The sequence below is a fragment of the Rattus norvegicus genome, chromosome 19, assembly GCF_036323735.1.
Source record: "Rattus norvegicus strain BN/NHsdMcwi chromosome 19, GRCr8, whole genome shotgun sequence".
Lineage (NCBI taxonomy): Eukaryota > Metazoa > Chordata > Mammalia > Rodentia > Muridae > Rattus > Rattus norvegicus.
This window is the reverse complement of record NC_086037.1, coordinates 43,866,524-43,888,903: the sequence shown is the minus strand read 5'-3', so window position 1 is coordinate 43,888,903 and position 22,380 is coordinate 43,866,524.

The window sequence follows — 22,380 nt, the reverse complement described above, 5'->3', positions numbered from 1 at the left end:
TTAAAAATCATGGCTTAAGTACCAATTAAAATTTTCCTAATTGTTTAGCATCCTTAGTCATCTGGGAAATGGAAACCAAACTACAATAAAACAAATGACAGATCATGCTGGCAGCGACATGTGAGTCCTTGCTTATCCAGTGCTGGTGGGAGTGCATACTATGGAAATCAGTGTGTCAGTTCTTCAGGAAGCTGGAACTAGATCTACCTCAAGGTCTAGCTATACCACTCGTGGAATATGCCCAAAGGACATTACATCCTCCTACAGAGACACTTGCTCAATAGTGTTCATTGTTGCTCAATTCATAATAGCCACAAACTGGAAATATCTGTCCATGGATGAATGAATAAAAGAAGGTAGTCCATTTTCACAATGGAGTATTGCTCAGCTATTAAAAAATGAAAATTTGAAATTTGAAATTTGAAAGTAAATGGATAAAGCTAGAAAAAAAACCCACCAATAATCTTAGTGATGTAACCCAGACCTGAAATGACAAATATGACCCACATTTGCTTACATATGGATGCTAGCTGTTAAGTCTTTGATAAGCAGGCTACAGATCTGTTGGGTACCCTTTTATACATTGTGTGTTGCCTTTGTATATTCAATTGTTGATTGCCAAATGGGCAGAGAACTGTGTACTGGTCAGATCTTGGTATTTTTAATCCCATTGCCCATTACTGGTCTCATATTTTGTAAGCACTCATTCTTCCTTACTCACTGATTGGCTTTAATAAAGATCTGACAGCCAATAGCTGGGTAGGAAATGAAAGGCAGAACTTCCATACTTCCATGCAGAGAGAGAGAGAGAGAGAGAGAGAGAGAGAGAGAGAGAGACTGAGATTCTCTGGGAGAAGAAATGACAAGCATGAGACTCACCAGTAGACACCGAGGTGGATGAATGATTCAGAGTGGATAGAGAGGTAGACCTGGCCACTTGGTGGTACATAGGGCAACATTAGCCAGTTTAAAGCATGCAGAAGTGCTGGTGGGCCCCCAAAGTCTTTATGTACAAATCTATATAACCATAGTGGTTAGTCAGTGAGTAAGAGACTGGGGTGGACAGAGCAAGGGTTGGATCTCCCTAGGATAAGGAAGTAGAATAGATAATTATGAATGGAAGGGGGTTGGAGGATTAGAATGGGAGGATGAAACAATGGGAAGAAGAAAGAAGGGGTGGAGTAAGGGCTATGGAGGAGGGACAGCCAAAACTTAGTGCCGTTTGAGAGGTCATATGGAATCAATACAGTAAAGGCTTTCTGTATGTGTGTGTGTGTGTGTGTGTGTGTGTGTGTGTACATGTATATGTGTATGTGTATATGTGTATGTGCACATGTATATGTGTCTGTGTACATGTATATGTGTATGTGTATGTGTAGGTGCACATGTATATGTGTATGTGTAGGTGCACATGTATATGTGTATGTGTATGTATAGGTGCACATGTATATGTATATATGTATATGTGCACATGTATATGTGTATGTATATATGTATATGTGTATGTGCACATGTATATGTGTATGTGTACATGTATATGTATATGTGTATGTGTAGGTGCACATGTATATGTGTATGTGTACATGTATATGTGTATGTATATATGTATATGTGTACATGTGTATGTGTATGTGTAGGTGCACATGTATATGTATATGTATATGTGTACACGTATATGTATATGTGTAGGTGCACATGTATATGTGTATGTGTACATGTATATGTGTATGTGTATGTGTAGGTGCACATGTATATGTGTATGTATATGTGTACATGTATATGTGTATGTGTACGTGTAGGTGCACATGTATATGTGTATGGGTATGTATATGAAGGTGATCTGAATAAGGAGATGTGGAGTTTGTTGGTCGCTCCCACACGCTTTGTGCCTCTCCTGCACTAGTGCATCCTGCAGGCAGGAGACCACTGTAAATGGAAAGCTACTGTTTGTAGCTGAGCTGCCCTTCCCTTTCTCCTTTGGTAGCATGCAGAGCACATTCCAATACCAGCAACACTAGTGAGTAGGGGAGAAAGGGCACCAGCTCAACACCTCCTTATTTAATGAGTTGTGTAGGTCTTGTCTTAAGCAACAGGGCCTTACCATCATTTCTGGAGAGTAACCAATGGCCTTGGTGATGGCTTGGGTTGTTTGGGAGTTCCCATGGGGCCATGTTGGCCAACAACTCTATTTTATGTAACTCACTCCCAGAAGTGAACGGTTTATTTGGTGGCGAGAGCTGTCCAGTTGGTGGTCAATCTCATCTGTTACTAAATCCATTTAGATCATTTTCATATGCATATATATTTTTCTGAAATGTGGTGGTTTGAATAGGTATGGCTCCCATAGACTATTTGCATGCTTGGCCATAGGGAGTGGTACTCTTAGTGGGTGTGGCCTTGGAGGAAACACGTCGCTGTGGGGGTAGGCTTTGAGATCTTGTATGCTCAAGCTAGACCCAGTGTAGCACAGTTTGCAGTTGCCTGGGGATCAATATGAAGAGCTCTCAGCTCCTTCTCCAGCACCATGTCTATATTCTTCTTGCCATGGTGATAATGGACTAAACCTCTGAAACTGTAAGCCAGCCTCAGTTAACTATCTTTCTTTGTAAGAATGTCTCTTCATAGCAATAGAACCCAAACTAAGAGAACAAGCTTCTACTGTATAATTTCCATATGGCCTGTACATGCCAACTGAATATTTTACAATTAAACTGTCGTCTAACAATGTCTGGGGTAGTACAGACCACATAGAAGATGCATCCAGACCCAGACTTCATGTGACAACTGGAACTAGTAGGTATTCAGGGTACACAAACCTCCGACTACAAATCAAGGGATCTCAACATTTCCTCACCTATTCAAAACACAATTCAGTTTCCACAAGGGCTTCTCCTGTAGTTTTTCTAGTTGGTGTTCATTTTTGGAATCCGTGTTTCTGATTTGCTTTTCTAGTTTCCCCAGGGTTGATTTTAGGTGAGAAAACCATCAGTCCATACTAATTTACCATATTGAAAGTGTAGCTTAACCTTAATGAGGTCAAATACAATTGCTTTTATAAAATTCTTGAATGATTAGAGTCCCTTTTATTAAAAGTGAGCTTTTTAATGTCTGTGTCTTTGAAGTATAAAGTAGTTCTTTTATAAAACACAAAAATTCAATGCAGCTTACTATTTAGGAAAAAGGTGCTCATTAGTCTGTGAAATACCCAATCCCTGCTGGATCTTGACTCTCATGAGGAATGCGAGTCTTTAAAAGATCGTTATAACTTCCTATATCTACTGAGTAGATAATTGGGAAGGTAGTCGGAAAACCAGGCTGGATGTCTACTGCTTTGACTATCTGTTTAATTTTGACAGCTTCTTTAAAACTCACAAAACTAGGATGTTCTATTTCAAAACTGAAATGGTTGGTGCATTGGACCTCTTTCTGTTCTGTAAACTTATAAGAATAATTTTGTGGGATTTTCAATAATTTACTTAAGTTACATTCTTTAAAGACTTACGGTGTGAAATCAGTAATTATAATCGATTAAACATCTTCCAATTGAAGGCAAGCAGCATGTGATGCTAGTGACATATAAACTACTAACCTCCAAGATTGACAGTGAAAGGTGCTGGGGAGACGGATCTATCAGCCACGTGCTTGCCACATAGGCATGAGGACTTGAATTTGGTCCCCAGCACTCGTGTCAGAAGCTGGATGTGTTGATGCATGCCTGTAATCACAGATTAGAGAGACTGAAGCCTGCTAGGTTACTGCTGTATCTGAATCACTGAATCACTGAGAGACCCGTTCTCAGAATATAAGCTGATGGTGATTGAGGACACCCAAGGTTGACCTCTGGCCTCTACATTCAAGCATATACCTATGCCATGAACACACACATATACACATGCACACACATATACATATACTCATACATATACATATATAACAGACAACCCATCTGCAGAAGTGTATAATGACAAGACACTTACATATGTGCCAGGAAATGAAGTCTTACCAGACATGTTCTCTTCTAGCACCTTGATCTTGACTCTCCTTGCCTTTAGAACTGTGTGCAGTATCTCTATCTAGTTTTTTTTTCTTATTGGATACTTTTTAATTTATATTTCAGTATTATACCCTTTCTCTTTTTCCTGTCCATAAGCTCCCTACCCCATTCCCCTCCCCTTCTTCTATAAGGGTGTTCCCTCTCCACAACTATACCCCCTTCCTGCCTTCCTACCCTGACATTTCCCTACACTGAGGGGGCTAGCCTTGGCAGGACCAAGGGCTTCTCCTCCAATTGGTGCCCAACAAGGCCATCCTCTGCTGGAGATGGAGCCATGGGTCTGTCCATGTGTATTCTTTGGGTTGTGGTTTAGTCCCTGGAAGTTCCGGCTGGTTGGTATTGTTGTTCTTATGGGGTTGCAAACCCCTTCAGCTCCTTCAACACTTTCTCTAATGTGGACAATGGTTCTCAGTTCAATGGTTTTCTGCTAGCATTTGCTTCTGTATTTGTTACACTCTGGCTGAGCCTCTCAGGAGCTGGCTATATCAGGCTTTTGTCAATACGCACTTCTTGGCTTCATCAGTATTGTCTAGTTTTGATGTCTGTATATATATGGGCTGGATCTCCAGGTGGGGCAGTCTCTGAATGGCCTTTCATTCAGTCTCTGTTTCAAACTTTGTCTCCACATCCCTTCCTATGAATATTTTTGTTCCCCCTTTTAAAAAGGACTGAAGCATCTGCACTTTTGTTGTCCTCCTTCTTGAGCTTCATGTGGTCTATGGTTGTGTCTTGCTTGGGTAATTTGAACTTTTGGGCTAATATCCACTTATCAATGAATACATACCATGTGTGTTTTTTTGTGATTGGGTTACTTCACTCAGGATGATATTTTTTAGTTCATTCCATTTGCCTATGAACTTCATGAAGTCATTGTTTTTTTTTTTTTTTTTTTCTCGGAGCTGGGGACCGAACCCAGGCCCTTACGCTTCCTAGGTAAGCGCTCTACCACTGAGCTAAATCCCCAGCCCTAAAGAAAACTCTTTTTTTTTTTGGTTCTTTTTTTTCGGAGCTGGGGACCGAACCCAGGGCCTTGCGCTTCCTAGGCAAGCGCTCTACCACTGAGCTAAATCCCCAGCCCTCGAAGTCATTGTTTTTAATAGCTGAGTAGTATTCCATTGTGTAGATTTACCACATTTTCTGTATCCATTCCCCGGTTTCCTTCAAAAGAGGCATCTGGGTTCTTTCCAGCTTCTGGCTATTATAAATAAGGCTGCTATGAACATAGTGGAGCATGTCTCTTTGTTGTATGTTGGAACATCATTTGGGTATATGCCCAGGAGTAGAATAGCAAAGTCCTCAGGTAGTGGAATGTCCAATTTTCTGAGGAACCTCCAGACTGATTTCCAGAGTGGTTGCACCAGTTTGCAATCCCACCAGCAATGGAGGAGTGTTCCTCTTTCGCCATGTCCTTGCCAGCATCTACTTTCACCTCAGTTTTTGATCTTAGCCATTCTGACTGGTGTGAGGTGGAATCTCAGAGTTGTTTTGATTTGCATTTCCCTGATGACTAAGGATGTTGAGCATTTCTTTGGGGACTTCTTAGCCATTCGATATTCCTCAGCTGAGAATTCCTTGTTTAGCTCTGTACCCCATTTTTAGTAGGGTTATTTGGCTCTCTGGAGTCTAACTTCTTGAGTTGTTTGTATATATTGTATGTTAGCCCTCTATCGGATGTAGGATTGGAAAGATCTCTTCCCAATCTGTTGGTTGCCATTTTGTCCTAATGACAGTGTCCTTTGCCTTACAGAAGCTTTGCAGTTTATGAGGTCCCATTTGTCGATTCTTGATCCTAGAGCATAAGCCATTAGTGTTTTATTTAGGAAATTTTCCCCAGTTCCCATGTGATCAAGGCTTTTCCCCAATTTTTCTTCTATTAAGGTTTGAGTGTATCAAGTTTTATGTGGAGGTCCCTGATTCACTTGGACTTAAGTTTTGTACAGGGTGAAAAGAATGGGTCGGTTTGCATTCTTCTACATGCTGACCTCCAGTTGAACCAGCACCATTTGTTGAAAATTATGCGTGTGCGTGCACATACACACACACACACACACACACACACACACACACACACACACACACACACATATTCTTTTACATTGGATGGTTTTAGTTCCTTTGTCAAAGGTCAAGTGACCATAGGTGTGAGGGTTCATTTCTGGATCTTCAATTCTATTCCACTGATCTACCTGCCTGTCTCTGTACCAATACCATACAGTTCTTATGACTATTGCTCTATAATATTGCTTGAGGTCAGGGTTGGTGATTCCCCTAGAAGTTCTTTTATTGTTGAGGATAGTTTTCGTTATCCTGGGTTTTCTGTTATTCCAAATGAATTTGCAAATTGCTCTTTCTAACTTTATTAAGAATTGAGTTGGAATTTTGATGGGAATTGCATTGAATCTGTAGATTGCTTTTGGCAAAATGGCTATTTTTACTATATTAATCCTGCCAATCCATAAGCATGGGAGGTCTTTCCATCTTCTGAGATCTTCTTCAGTTTCTCCAGAGACTTGAAGTTCTTGTCATACAGATCTTTCACTTGCTTGGTTAGAGTCACACCCAGGTATTTTATGTTATTTGGGACTATTGCGAAGGGTGTAATTTCCCTAATTTCTTTCTCAGCCTGTTTATCCTTTGAATATAGGAAAGGTACTGATTTGTTTGAGTTAATTTTATACTCAATCACTTTGCTGAAATAGTTTATCAGGCTTAGTAGTTCTCTGGTGGAACTTTTCGGGTCACTTACGTATACTATCATATCATCTGCTAATAGTGATATTTTAACTTCTTCCTTTCCAATTTGTATTCCTTTGAGCTCCTTTTGTTGTCTGATTGTTCTGGCTAGGGCTTCGAGTACTATATTGAATAAGTAGGAAGAGAGTGGGCCATGTTGTTTGGTCCCTAATTTTAGTGGGACTGTTTCAATTTTTTCTCCATTTAGTTTGATGTTGGCTGCTAGTTTGCTGTATATTGCTTTTACTATATTTTGGTATGGGCCTTGAATTCCTGATATTTCCAAGACTTTTAACATGAAGCGGTGTTGAATTTTGTCAAATGCTTTCTCAGCAGCTAATGAGATGATCATCGATTTTTTGGTTGAGTTTATTTACATAGTGGAATACATTGATGGATTTCCATATATTGAACCATCACTGTATCCCTGGGATGAAGCCATGTACTTCATCAGGATGGATTATTGCTTTGATGTGTTCTTAGGTTTGGTTTGCGAGAATTATATTTAGTATTTTTGCGCCAATATTCATAAAGGAAATTGGTCCTAAGTTTTCTTTCTTTGTTGGGTCTTTGTGTGGTTGAGGTATAAGCATAATTGTGCCTTCATAGAAGGAATTAGGTGAAAGAATAAAGATTTTAAACTATCCCTCACTGACCCTGCTGTGAGGGCCAGTGCACCTCACAAAAGAATAACATAACATGTTATGGGGAAGTAGTCCAGCCATAGACCACCTGGCCTCGATAAGGCCTAGCTCAGCATAAACCATCCGGCCTCGATAAGACCTGGCTGAACATAAGCCATCCAGCCTCGATAAGGCCTGACTTACCAGGCCTGAGAAGAAAGAGTTGGGGTCAACTCGCCCCAGAGGCAGGGTGGCCTGGAGTTGGACTGAGCCCAAGTTAGATCATGTGCGCCAATGTAAACAAACCAGTGAAATTGCTTTGCTTTGTGTAACTGTTGCCAACTACCTATGTAATTTTCCCTATACATATCTTCCCCTAATTGGGCTCGGGGTCAACTCCTCTGTCTCCTGTGTGAGATACGTGTCGTCCCCAGAGTTCTGGTTTCTCAAATACACCTCTTGTTCATTACATCAAGACCGGTTTCTGGTGAGTTCTTGGAGGTTGCGTCATCTCGAGATTTGAGTGGGGGTCTTTCCCACCCCGCTGGTCTTTCATAGGTAGTGCTCCTTCTGTTTCAATTTTGTGGAATAGTTTGGACAGTATTGGTATGAGGTCTTCTATGAAGGTCTGATAGAATTCTGCACTAAACCCATCTGGTCCTGGACTGTTTTGGTTGTGAGACTTTTAATAACTGCTTCCATTTCTTTAGGAGTTATGGTACTGTTTCGATGGTTTATCTGATTTAACTTTGCTACCTTGTATCTGTCTAGAAAATTGTCCATTTCATCTAGATTTTTCAGTTTTCAGTCAACACTATAGGGTTTTCTAGTAGGATCTGATGATTTTTTTGAATTTCCTCAGATTCTGTTGTTATGTCTCCCTTTTCATTTCTGATTTTGTTAATTTGGACACACTCTCTGTGTCCTCTGGTTAGTCTGGCTAAGGGTTTATCCATCTTGTTGATTTTCTCAAAGAACCAGCTCATGGTTTTGTTGATTCTTTGTACAGTTCTTTTTGTTTCTACGTGATTGATTTCAGTCCTGAGTTTGACTATTTCCTGCCTTCTATTCCTCTTGGGTGCATTTGCTTCTTTTTGTTCTTGAGCCTGTAGGTGTGCTGTCAAGCTGCTAATGTGCGTTTTCTCTAGATTCTTTTTGGAGGTCCTCAGAGCTCTGAGTTTTCCTCTTAGCACTGCTTTCATTGTGTCCCATAAGTTTGGGTATTTTGTGCCTTTATTTTCATTAAATTCTAAAAAGTCTTTAATTTCTTTCTTTATTTCTTTCTTGATCAAGTTATCATTGAGTAGAACATTGGTCAGCTTCCATGTATATGTGGGCTTTCTCTTGTTATTGTTGTTATTGAAGACCAGCCTTAGTCCGTGGTGATTTGATAGGATGCACGGGATTATTTCTATCTTCTTGTATCTGTTGAGGCTTGTTTTGTGACCGATTGTATGATCAATTTTGGAGAAGGTACCATGAGATGCTGAGAAGAAGGTATATACTTTTGTTTTAGGATTAAATGTTCTGTAAATATCTGTTAAGTTCATTAATATCTGTTAATTTCCCTATGTCTCTGTGCCCTTGCATTTGGAGTATAGATATTCAGGATTGAGAATTCATCTTGGTGGATTTTTCCTTTGATGAATACGAAGTGTCCTTCCTCATCTCTTTTTGATAACTTTTGGTTGAAAGTCAATTTTTTTGATATTAGAATGGCTACTCCAGGTTGTTTCTCAGGACCATTTTCTTGCAATATAGTTTTCCAGCCTTTTACTCTGAAGTAGTATCTGTTTTTGTGACTGAGGTCTGTTTCCTATATGCAGCAAAATGCTGGGTCCTCTTTCCGTATCCAGTTTGTTAGTCTATGTCTTTTCACTGGGGAATCGAGTCCATTGATGTAAGAGATATTAAGGAATAGTAATTGTTGCTTCCTGTTATTTTTGTTGTTAGAGTGGAATTATGTTTCTGTGTCTCTCTTCTTTTGGTTTCGTTTCAAGGAGATTACTTTCTTGCTTTTTCTAGGTTGTAGTTTCCCTCCTTGTGTTGGAATTTTCCATCTATTATCCTTTGTTGTGCTGGATTTGTAGAAAGATATTGCATAAATTTGTTTTTTTTCATAGAATTTCTTGGTTTTTTCATCTATGTTAATTGAGAGTTTTGTTGGATATAGTATCCTGGGCTGGTATTTGTGTTCTCTTAGAGTTTGTATGACATCTGCCCAGGATCTTCTGGCTTTCATAGTCTCTGTTGAGAAGTCTGGTGTAATTCTTATAGGTCTGTCTTTATATGTTACTTGACCTTTTCCCCTTACTGCTTTTTTTTTCTTTTTTTTTTTTTTTTTCGGAGCTGGGGACCGAACCCAGGGCCTTGCGCTCCCTTACTGCTTTTAATAGTCTTTCTTTGTTTTGTGTGTTTGGTGTTTTGACTATTATGTCATAGGAGGAATTTTTTTTTCTGGTCCAATCTATTTGGAGTTCTGTAGGCTTCTTGTATGTTTATGGGCATCTGTTTCTTTAGATTAGGGAAGTTTTCTTCTATAATTATGTTGAAGATATTTACTGGCCCTTTACATTGGGAGTCTTCATTCTCTTCTATACCGATTATCCTTAGGTTTGATCTTCTCCTTGTGTCCTGGATTTCCTGGATGTTTTGGGTTAGTAGTTCTTTGTGTTTTACATTATCGTTGACTATTGTGTTGATGTTCTCTATGGTATCTTCTTCTGCCCCTGAGATTCTCTCTTCTATCTCTCCTATTCTGTTGGTGATGCTTGCATCTATGACTCCTGATCTCTGTAATAGGTTTTCTACCTCCAGGGTTGTCTCCTTTTGTCCTTTTTTATTGTTTCTATTTCCACTTTCAAATCAATTCCTTCACCTGTTTGGTTGCGTTTTCCTGTAATTCCCGAAGGGATTTTTGTGTTTCCTCTTTAAGGGCTTCTACTTGTTTCCCTGTGTTGTCCTGTATTTCTTTAAGGGAGTTATTTATGTGCTTCTTAAAGTCCTCTATCATCATCATGAAATGTGATTTTAAATCCAAATCTTGCTTTTCTGGTATGTTTGGATATCCTTTATTTGCTTTGGTGGGAGAACTGGGCTCTGATGATGCCTAGAAGTCTTCGTTTCTGTTGCTTAGGTTCCTGTGCATGCCTCTCGCTATCAGGTCGTCTCTGGTGTTAGTTTGTTTTGCTGTCTCTGAAAGTGGCTTGAGCCTCCTGTAAGCCTGTGTGTCAGCACTCCTGTAGACCTGTTTTCTTTCAGCTGGATCTGGGAACAGAGAGCTGTTCCTGGATTTGTTGTCTGGAAGCCTCCAGGCAGGTTGCTTGGAGCAGTAGAGTTGGTCTTACCTCTGCTCTCTGGTGTGTCAGTGCTCCAGGCTCTGGGCTCAGGCAGAAACCAGAAGGGTCCCGCCCCTGACTGCTCCTAGGTTCCTGCATCCAGAAGGCACTAGGCAGGTTCCTCTTGGGCCAGGAATGTGAGCAGAAGTGGTGGTTTCCCCTGAGCTCTCAGGATTGTCCACACTTCTGAAAGTTGAGCTCTATCCTCCTCAAGATTTGGGTACAGAGAGCTATGTGACTGGTTCAGTTCTGCGTGCAGGCAGAAACTGCTCTATATAGTTTTTAATTACCTAGTCTGATTGTTTTTCTCACAGCCTGAGTTGACTCAGATGCAGAGGTAACTAATGATTTCAGGGAAGTGATGTTAGGGAAGGTTTCAGTGAAGAACTAATATATGGACTTGTCTTGAAGATTGAGCAGGAATTCATTATATAAAATTGAGTTTTGCACTCACAGGAGGAAATATAGAGACAAAGAGTGGAGTAGCGACTGAAGAAAAGGTCATCCAGAGCCTGCCCCACCTGGGGATCCTTCCAAACACAGTCACCAAACCCAGTCACTATTGCTGATGCCAAGAAGCGCTTGCTGACAGGAGCCTGGTATGGCTGTCTCCTCAGAGGCTCTGCCAGAGCCCTACTGATACAGATGAGGATGCTTGTAGCCAACCATCAGACTGAGCATGGGAACCCCAATGGAGGAGTTAGAGAAAGGACTGAAGGAGCTACAAGGGTTTGCAACCCCATAGGAAGAACATTAATATCAACCAAGCAGACCCCCCCAGAGCTCCCAGGGACTAAATCACTTACCAAAGAGTACACATGGAGGGACCCATGGCTCCAGCCACATATGTGGCAGAGGATGGCATTGTCCAGCATCAGTGGGAGGAAAAGCCCTTAATCCTATGAAGGCTCTTTTCCCCAGTATAGAGGAATGCCAGGGTGGAAGTGGGTGGGTGGGAGGGGGAACATCCTCAAAGAAGCAGGGAAGGGGGAAGGGAGTATAGGAGGGAGGGAAAAGGGGATAACATTTGAAATGTAAATACATAAAATATCCAATAAAAATAAATAAAAAAGAAAAAATTAGGTATATATTTTTGGGTATGTAAATACTATGTTTTTAAAGTTTTATTTATTTATTATATATAAGTACACTGTAGCTGTCTCCAAACACACCAGAAGAGGGCATCCGATCTTTAAGATTTTTTTTTAAACATTTATTTATTTATTATGTATATGTCATACAGCTTTCTGCCTGCATGTATGCCTGCAGGCCAGAAGAGGGCACCAGACCTGATTATAGATGGTTGTGAGCCACCATGTGGTTGCTGGGAATTGAACTCAGGACCTCTGGAAGAGCAGACAGTGCTCTTAACCTCTGAGCCATCTCTCCAGCCCTGAGGGCATCTGATCTTATTACAGATGGTTGTGAGCCACCATGTGGTTTCTGGGAACTCAGAACCTCTGGAAGAACCTCCTAACCACTGAGCCATCTCTCCCAATATTAATTAATATATATGTATATTTATATATACAAATACGTGTCTTAATTTCTATATATACCAATATATTAAATACATACACACATACATATATACAGGTATATATTTACATATATATATGTAAAATGCACACTTGGGAAATTTCACCTTATTTGATTTTTTAAAAACATATTTACAAGTTTGCACAACTATTGCCACTACCCAATCCCAGAAAATTTTTATTGCCATTCCAAAGAAACCTTGGATCACTTCACTATGCACCTGCCTGCTATTTCCTGTTATTGCTAAGTTACATGTGTGTATCTATTCTATAGGTTACACATAGATGGGACCATACACTTTGTAGACTCCTGTATTTTGTTGTTTTTACCTAGCATAATGTGGTGGTTTGAATAGGGATCCCCCCAACCCCCATGTGTTTGCACGCTTGGCCCATAGAGAGTGGCACTATTAGAAGGTGTAGCCTTGTTGGAGTGGGTATGGGTTTTTTGGAGGAAATGTGTCACTGTGTGGGCAAACTTTGATGTCTCCTATGTTCAGACTATGCCCAGTGTGGGGCCCAGTCCCCTTCTGCTTGTCTGCAGATCAAGATGTAGAACTCTTGTGTCCTCCAGCACCATGTCTACTTAGAAGCTGCCATACTTCCCACCATGATGGTAATGGACTGAACCTCTGAAACTGTAATCCAGTCCCAATTAAATGTTTTTCTTTATACAAAAGAAAAGAAAAGAAAAGGAAAGAAAAATATGCGCAGCGTTAAGAGAAGGTGACCTGGGCTGGAGAGATGACCCAGTGGTTAAGAGCACTGACTGCTCTTCCAGAGGTCCTGAGTTCAAATCCCAGCAACCACATCGTGACTCACAGCCATCTGTAATGGGATCCAATGTCCTCTTCTGGTGTGTCTGAGGACATCTACAGTGTACTCACTCAAATAAATAAATCTTTAAAAACAAAGAGAGAAGGTGATTATAGGGTATGAGTGGAGGGTATAACTCATGAGACTGTGATAACAGGCTTATGACTTAACTTTTTATGTTTTTAACATTCCATCACAGAGTCAGGGGAAAGGTAAATGCCAGGGAAATCTGCTGGAAAGCTCAGAGTGGTGATACTTCAGAGAAGAGATGATGAGTGTGGCACAGAACACGCTGGTCCTCTTTAGAAGTGGAGCTCATTCTTAAAAATGGAGCATTGAATACTCAGGTAGAGGAAGCCTCTTCATTGCAATGGTGCTGTGCATACTCAGGAAGTGAAGCATGTCAGAGAGTAGTAACCAATAGGACCAGATGTTGTCTAGGTAGAGCTTCCATTGCTGCAAAGCGGGAAGCCCGGCACTATCCAGGCAGGCATGGTGATGTTTGAAGAGGTGCTGGGAGTTCTACATCTTGTTCCAAAGGGAACGGAAGACTGAGTTACAGGCAGCGAGGAGGAGGGTCTCAAAGCTCATCCCCACAATGACACACTTTTCCAACCAGGCAACACCTCCTAATAGTGCTGCTCCCTGGACCAAGCATATTAAAACCACCACAGATGTCATGGAACTTGCCTATACAGACTTCCTCAGAGACGGAACCATGTCTACATACTGTCACACTTTGTGACAGACTGCATCTGTAATAGCGACCTCATAGGATTAGATTTCCTATGACATCATTGCCATCTTAGTTTGTGTAATCAAACTCTGTACAGTGACAGAATTGTATTGGATACCTATCTCAGAATATATGCTTGTTATTAAGCAGTATATGCTGCACATGAAAAGATTTATTAATAAGAATCAACTCATGTGAATATAGAGGTAAGAAGTCCCCCAAGACTCCGTCTGAGAGCTGGAAACCTGGCAGGGCTGGCAGTGCAATTGTGTGAGTGTGAGGGCAGGAGAGTCAGGATTGCCAGTGTCTGCTGGAGAGAAGATGGATGGTTTAGCTCAGGAAGGGGAAAAGACGGAAGGGAGAGTGGGGAGGGTGGGAAGAGAGAGAGGGAGGGGAGGAGGAGGGAGAAGAGAGAGACAGAGAGAGACAGAGACAGAGACACTGAGAGGTATTTTCCTTTCTCATTCTACTCTCTTTGGGCCCTTTTGTGGATTAGTTGATATATGCCCACATTGCTTATGTTGTTTTTCTTTATGCAGCCTTCCAATTCAAGTACTCATCTCTTCTGGAAGTGTCCCTAATAGACACACCTAGAGCAATGTCTTACCAACGAGTCCTTCTCTAGGGATCCTGTGTCCCAGACAAGTGTTTACACAAAATAAAACACCGCAGAGCTAAAGTATGATAAAGATTGAGGAGAGATCCTCACTGCTATCATTTCAAGGTAGCTTTCACTGGGAGGGTAGAGTTGGGTCTCAGGATAAGCAGATGTGTACCATGAAGAATAAATGGGGAACAAAGATGGGATGGGAATGTAGAAACAGCCTTGTCTTGGAAACCTGGCTGTTTGCCAGGGAGCCAGCGGGTGTTAAGTAGGAATAAATCAGAAAACTATTAATAGCTGAGCAATGAGAAGACTATTCCATGGATAAAAGTTTTGCCACTTGAGGAAATTTTGTTGTATTTTTGAGACTCCAGATGCCTTTTAGTAGAGGGTCTGACAGGGAATTTGAGCTGCTAGGAAGCACTAGTAAAAATTTTAGCATCAGTGACTTTCAAAACTCTTTGATTGTGATCCTCAGTAAATAGGTGACTTAATTATGCCCCTTGTACGTGTATATGCTCAAACACACAATGGGAATTAGAAACAACCTTTACTGCAGTAGGGACATTGACATTTTTCTTGTTATTTTCATTTCTTGATAGTTAATTATCATGATTTCTTGTGCACAGTGGATTTCAACTTTGGCCATTGTGAGCCTGAATTTTGATTGCCCAAGATTTTTTTTTTTATTATTAACTTGAGTATTTCTTATATACATTTCGAGTGTTATTCCCTTTCCCAGTTTCTGGGCAAACATCCCCCTCCCCCTCCCCTTTCTTATCAGTGTTCCCCTCCCCACCCTCCCCCCATTGTCCCCCTCCCCCCAACAGTCTAGTTCACTGGGGGTTCAGTCTTAGCAGGACCCAGGGCTTCCCCTTCCACTAGTGCTCTTACTAGGATATTCATTGCTACCTATGAAGTCAGAGTCCAGGGTCAGTCCATGTATAGTCTTTCGGTAGTGGCTTAGTCCCTGGAAGCTCTGGTTGCTTGGCATTGTTGTACATATGGGGTCTCGAGCCCCTTCAAGCTCTTCCAGTTCTTTCTCTGATTCCTTCAACGGGGGTCCTATTCTCAGTTCAGTGGTTTGCTGCTGGTATTCGCCTCTGTATTTGCTGTATTCTGGCTGTGTCTCTCAGGAGCGATCTACATCCGGCTCCTGTCGGTCTGCACTTCTTTGCTTCATCCATCTTGTCTAATTGGATGGCTGTATATGCATGGGCCACATGTGGGGCAGACTCTGAATGGGTGTTCCTTCAGTCTCTGTTTTAATCTTTGCCTCTCTCTTCCCTGCCAAGGGTATTCTTGTTCCCCTTTTAAAGAAGGAGTGAACCATTCACATTTTGATCATCTGTCTTGAGTTTCATTTGTTCTAGGCATTTAGGGTAATTCAAACATTTGGGCTAATAGCCACTTATCAGTGAGTGCATACCATGTATGTCTTTCTGTGATTGGGTTAGCTCACTCAGGATGATATTTTCCAGTTCCAGCCATTTGCCTACGAATTTCATAAAGTCGTTGTTTTTGATAGCTGAGTAATATTCCATTGTGTAGATGTACCACATTTTCTGTATCCATTCCTCTGTTGAAGGGCATCTGGGTTCTTTCCAGCTTCTGGCTATTATAAATAAGGCTGCAATGAACATAGTGGAGCACGTGTCTTTTTTATATGTTGGGGCATCTTTTGGGTATATGCCCAAGAGAGGTATAGCTGGATCCTCAGGCAGTTCAATGTCCAATTTTCTGAGGATCCTCCAGACTGATTTCCAGAATGGTTGTACCAGTTTGCAATCCCACCAACAATGGAGGAGTGTTCCTCTTTCTCCACATCCTCGCCAGCATCTGCTGTCACCTGAGTTTTTGATCTTAGCCATTCTCACTGGCATGAGGTGAAATCTCAGGGTTGTTTTGATTTGCATTTCCCTTATGACTAAAGATGTTGAACATTTCTTTAGGTGTTTCTCAGCCATTCGGCATTCCTCAGCTGTGAATTCTTTGTTTAGCTCTGAACCCCATTTTTTAATAGGGTTATTTGTTTCCCTGTGGTCTAACTTCTTGAGTTCTTTGTATATTTTGGATATAAGGCCTCTATCTGTTGTAGGATTGGTAAAGATCTTTTCCCAATCTGTTGGTTGCCGTTTTGTCCTAACCATAGTGTCCTTTGCCTTACAGAAGCTTTGCAGTTTTATGAGATCCCATTTGTCAATTCTTGATCTTAGAGCGTAAGCCATTGGTGTTTTATTCAGGAAATTTTTTCCAGTGCCCATGTGTTCCAGATGCTTCCCTAGTTTTTCTTCTATTAGTTTGAGTGTGTCTGCTTTGATGTGGAGGTCCTTGATCCACTTGGACTTAAGCTTTGTACAGGGTGATAAGCATGGATCGATCTGCATTCTTCTACATGTTGACCTCCAGTTGAACCAGCACCATTTGCTGAAAATGCTATCTTTTTTCCATTGGATGGTTTTGGCTCCTTTGTCAAAAATCAAGTGACCATATGTGTGTGGGTTCATTTCTGGGTCTTCAATTCTATTCCATTGGTCTATCTGTCTGTCTCTGTACCAATACCATGCAGTTTTTATCACTATTGCTCTGTAATACTGCTTGAGTTCAGGGATAGTGATTCCCCCTGAAGTCCTTTCATTGTTGAGGATAGCTTTAGCTATCCTGGGTTTTTTGTTATTCCAGATGAATTTGCAAATTGTTCTGTCTAACTCTTTGAAGAATTGGATTGGTATTTTGATGGGGATTGCATTGAATCTGTAGATTGCTTTTGGTAAAATGGCCATTTTTACTATATTAATCCTGCCAATCCATGAGCATGGGAGATCTTTCCATCTTCTGAGGTCTTCTTCAATTTCCTTCTTCAGTGTCTTGAAGTTCTTATTGTACAGATCTTTTACTTGCTTTGTTAAAGTCACTCCGAGGTACTTTATATTATTTGGGTCTATTATGAAGGGTGTCGTTTCCCTAATTTCTTTCTCGGCTTGTTTCTCTTTTGTATAGAGGAAGGCAACTGATTTATTTGAGTTAATTTTATACCCAGCCACTTTGCTGAAGTTGTTTATCAGCTTTAGTAGTTCTCTGGTGGAACTTTTGGGATCACTTAAATATACTATCATATCATCTGCAAATAGTGATATTTTGACTTCTTCTTTTCCGATCTGTATCCCCTTGACATCCTTTTGTTGTCTGATTGCTCTGGCTAGAACTTCAAGAACTATATTGAATAAGTAGGGAGAGAGTGGGCAGCCTTGTCTAGTCCCTGATTTTAGTGTGATTGCCCAAGATTTATTTTGACCATTGAAAGGATTTTTAAACCGAAAATCATTTTGAGTGTTTGTAAAACTTTTATTAATTGTTTAACTTGCAACCTATTTACAAACTTTCTAAGTTTAATTTTATGTGAAACAGGAAGAAGCAGTTTTAGAAGATAGTTTTGTGCCAATTTTATCTAGCTGGGTAGACTAACTCAGTTGAACAGTAAATCCCATTTGTAAGCTTAATTGTATTTTCTGAAGCTTTCTAAATGGCACTTAACAAATTTAACATATTTGATTTTCCTTGAAGTCCTTCAAATGCCTTATTAAGAAAGCTATTAGTTTATCTAGGAAAATTCCCCTAAGAATTTGACTATTAGAAGCCTAATAAATTAAACTTAGAAATGGGCCAAAATCTCAGGCTCTTCTGGGCATGAGTTGTCATGTGAAAATTAGCCCCCAAACTTATTGATATAGTCTCAAAAATCTCTCTGGAAAAGAAGGAACAATTTTCATTAAATTATTAAACAATTTATCTGACAAATCTATTTATTTAGTACATATTTTTTTAAAGGTTGAAATAATTTTTCATGGATACATGTAATATGATCACAGCCACTCCATTTCTCCCCATCAACTCTTTATTTCTAACATTTTCTCCTCCTAAGGTCATACCTTCTCTTTACTTTTATTGTTTTGATAATACACAAATCTAATTAGTGTTACCCATAAGTGTAAGAGTATGGGGCCATCTAGTGTAAAAGGGAAACCCACCACTGGCTACAGCCTCGAAAGAGTGGTCCTCTCTCCTCCATCTGCTAGTAGCTTCTTAATAAAAGGTGGGGCTTGGAGAGTGTCTCCCACTGTCTCTGTCAGAATTTTGGCTGGATTGATTTGTGCATGGAACCATGGCTCCTGTACTTCCTGAGTACAGAGGCCATGTCATTTGTAGAAGACAGCATTTTACAGTGCTCCCCTTTATCCATCAGCTCTAACAACATTCTTTCATTCTGTGTGTGTGTGTTTATCTGTCTGTGTGTCTCACAAGGCTGGTCTGGGACTCACAATCGTTTGCTTCTGCCTCTCGAGCACTGAGATTAAAGATGTTTATCACTAAGCCTGGGTCTCAAAGATTATTTTATTCACACACAGAAAAAAGGCTGATCTTGGATCTGGCCTAATTTCTTGCATAGCTCAGTATTCCTGCAGTTTACTTTGTGAAGTAAGGCTTCTATTGCTATGATAAACACCATGACCAAAAGTAACTCTAAGAGTAAAAGGTTTATTTAAACTTACATATCTCAATCACAGTTTATCATGAAGGGAAGTCAGGGCAGGGCCTTAAGACAGGAACCTAGAGGCAGGAGCAGAGACAATGGAAGAATGCTGCTTACTGGCTTGCTCCTCTTGTCTTGTTCAGCTTTCTCCCTGTTACCATCCAGAAACACCTGCCCAGGGGAAGCACTACCCCAAATCAGTCCTTAATCAAGATACACCCACAGATTTACCCTAGGCCAATCTTATGAGACATTCTTTCAATTGAGACTCCTTCTTCCCAATTTTGTCTAAGTCTGGGTCAAGTAGACAAAACAACAGGCACACAGTGTAAATCCAAATCACACCTCATGTTCCTGGAAAGTAGAGCTTTAGATGAAAACAGCATTCCAAAGAAACAACTAGAACATGTCTGTGGATAGCACATCTGTGCAGTTCTTAGTCTCTTGAGTGTTGGGTTAATGATCTATTTCTACGGAGCCATCTCCTTCGTAGGAAAGTTCTGGAAACCCTGGCTCATCCATTTGTGTGTGTGACCCACATTGGGTTTGAAATCTGTATCTGGGTTAGTTCTTCCAAGTGTCAATACTTCAAAGTATGAATGAAAGCCCTTCTTTAGCATTCTGCTTTTGTCTCTCTTAAGTAATCAGGAATGTAGTAGGGCCAGCATAAACCACACAAATTATTCTTGTGAGTTAAATATAATGCATTTAGCATATTAAAATCCCAGCTTTCTTGTTTTCTTAGTTTTTAAAGAAATACTTGACTTAAATGTGTTTATTTTTTGCTAGTTGCTAATCAAAATAGATCTCTTGTGAGACCTGATGATGTGATTTATTAATTCCCTCCAGTGATGCAGTCAATCAAGAAGGGGTAGAGGAAGGCTCGACTATTTAAGGTTCAGAAGTCTCATGTCAATTTTACATTTTACCATTTGATGCACAGAGCTAAAGTGTCATATTCCCCAGTGAGCTCAATGTTCACCTATCATCATAAGAACTTTATTGTGGCCAGACCCCGTGGGAAAGAGACCTCACCGCCTGGTCAGGTGGGCACTCCTGAGGCTGCAGAGAGGAAGAGACCACCAACACTGCCCACCCCTGCCCACATCCCTGGCCCAAGAGGAAACTGTATAAGGCCTCTGGGCTCCCGTGGGGAAGGGCCCAGGAGCGGCAGGACCCCTGCCTGAGACACCGCCGGAACCTGAAGGAAACAGACCGTATAAACAGTTCTCTGCACCCAAATCCCGTGGGGGGGAGAGCTAAACCTTCAGAGAGGCAGACAAGCCTGGGAAACCAGAAGAGACTGCTCTCTGCACACACATCTCAGATGCCAGAGGAAAACACCAAAGGCCATCTGGAACCCTGATGCACTGAAGCTCCCGGAAGGGGCGGCGCATATCTTCCTGGTTGCTGCCTCTGCAGAGAGCCCGTGGGCAGCACCCCACGAGCGAACCTGAGCCTCGGGACCACAGGTAAGACCAACTTTTCTGCTGCAAGAAAGCTGCCTGGTGAACTCAAGACACAGGCCCACAGGAACAGCTGAAGACCTGTAGAGAGGAAAAACTACACGCCCGAAAGCAGAACACTCTGTCCCCATAACTGGCTGAAAGAAAACAGGAAAACAGGTCTACAGCACTCCTGACACACAGGCTTATAGGACAGTCTAGCCACTGTCAGAAATAGCAGAACAAAGTAACACTAGAGATAATCTGATGGTGAGAGGCAAGCGCAGGAACCCAAGCAACAGAAACCAAGACTACATGGCATCATCGGAGCCCAATTCTCCCACCAAAACAAACATGGAATATCCAAACACACCAGAAAAGCAAGATCTAGTTTCAAAATCATATTTGATCATGATGCTGGAGGACTTCAAGAAAGACGTGAAGAACTCCCTTAGGGAAACACAGGAAAACATTAATAAACAAGTAGAAGCCTACAGAGAGGAATCGCAAAAATCCCTGAAAGAATTCCAGGAAAACACAATCAAACAGTTGAAGGAATTAAAAATGGAAATAGAAGCAATCAAGAAAGAACACATGGAAACAACCCTGGATATAGAAAACCAAAAGAAGAGACAAGGAGCTGTAGATACAAGCTTCACCAACAGAATACAAGAGATGGAAGAGAGAATCTCAGGAGCAGAAGATTCCATAGAAATCATTGACTCAACTGTCAAAGATAATGTAAAGCGGAAAAAGCTACTGGTCCAAAACATACAGGAAATCCAGTACTCAATGAGAAGATCAAACCTAAGGATAACAGGTATAGAAGAGAGTGAAGACTCCCAGCTCAAAGGACCAGTAAATATCTTCAACAAAATCATAGAAGAAAACTTCCCTAACCTAAAAAAAAGAGATACCCATAGGCATACAAGAAGCCTACAGAACTCCAAATAGATTGGACCAGAAAAGAAACACCTCCCGTCACATAATAGTCAAAACACCAAATGCACAAAATAAAGAAAGAATATTAAAAGCAGTAAAGGAAAAAGGTCAAGTAACATATAAAGGCAGACCTATCAGAATCACACCAGACTTCTCGCCAGAAACTATGAAGGCCAGAAGATCCTGGACTGATGTCATATAGACCCTAAGAGAACACAAATGCCAGCCCAGGTTACTGTATCCTGCAAAACTCTCAATTAACATAGATGGAGAAACCAAGATATTCCATGACAAAACCAAATTTACACAATATCGTTCTACAAATCCAGCACTACAAAGGATAATAAATGGTAAAGCCCAACATAAGGAGGCAGGCTATACCCTAGAAGAAGCAAGAAACTAATCGTCTTGGCAACAAAACAAAGAGAATGAAAGCACACAAACATAACCTCACATCCAAATATGAATATAACGGGAAGCAATAATCACTATTCCTTAATATCTCTCAACATCAATGGCCTCAACTCCCCAATAAAAAGACATAGATTAACAAACTGGATACGCAACGAGGACCCTGCATTCTGCTGCCTACAGGAAACACACCTCAGAGACAAAGACAGACATTACCTCAGAGTGAAAGGCTGGAAAACAATTTTCCAAGCAAATGGTCAGAAGAAGCAAGCTGGAGTAGCCATTCTAATATCAAATAAAATCAATTTTCAACTAAAAGTCATCAAAAAAGATAAGGAAGGACACTTCATATTCATCAAAGGAAAAATCCACCAAGATGAACTCTCAATCCTAAATATCTATGCCCCAAATACAAGGGCACCTACATATGTAAAAGAAACCTTACTAAAGCTCAAAACACACATTGCACCTCACACAATAATAGTGGGAGATTTCAACACCCCACTCTCATCAATGGACAGATCATGGGAACAGAAATTAAACAGAGATGTAGACAGACTAAGAGAAGTCATGAGCCAAATGGACTTAACGGATATTTATAGAACATTC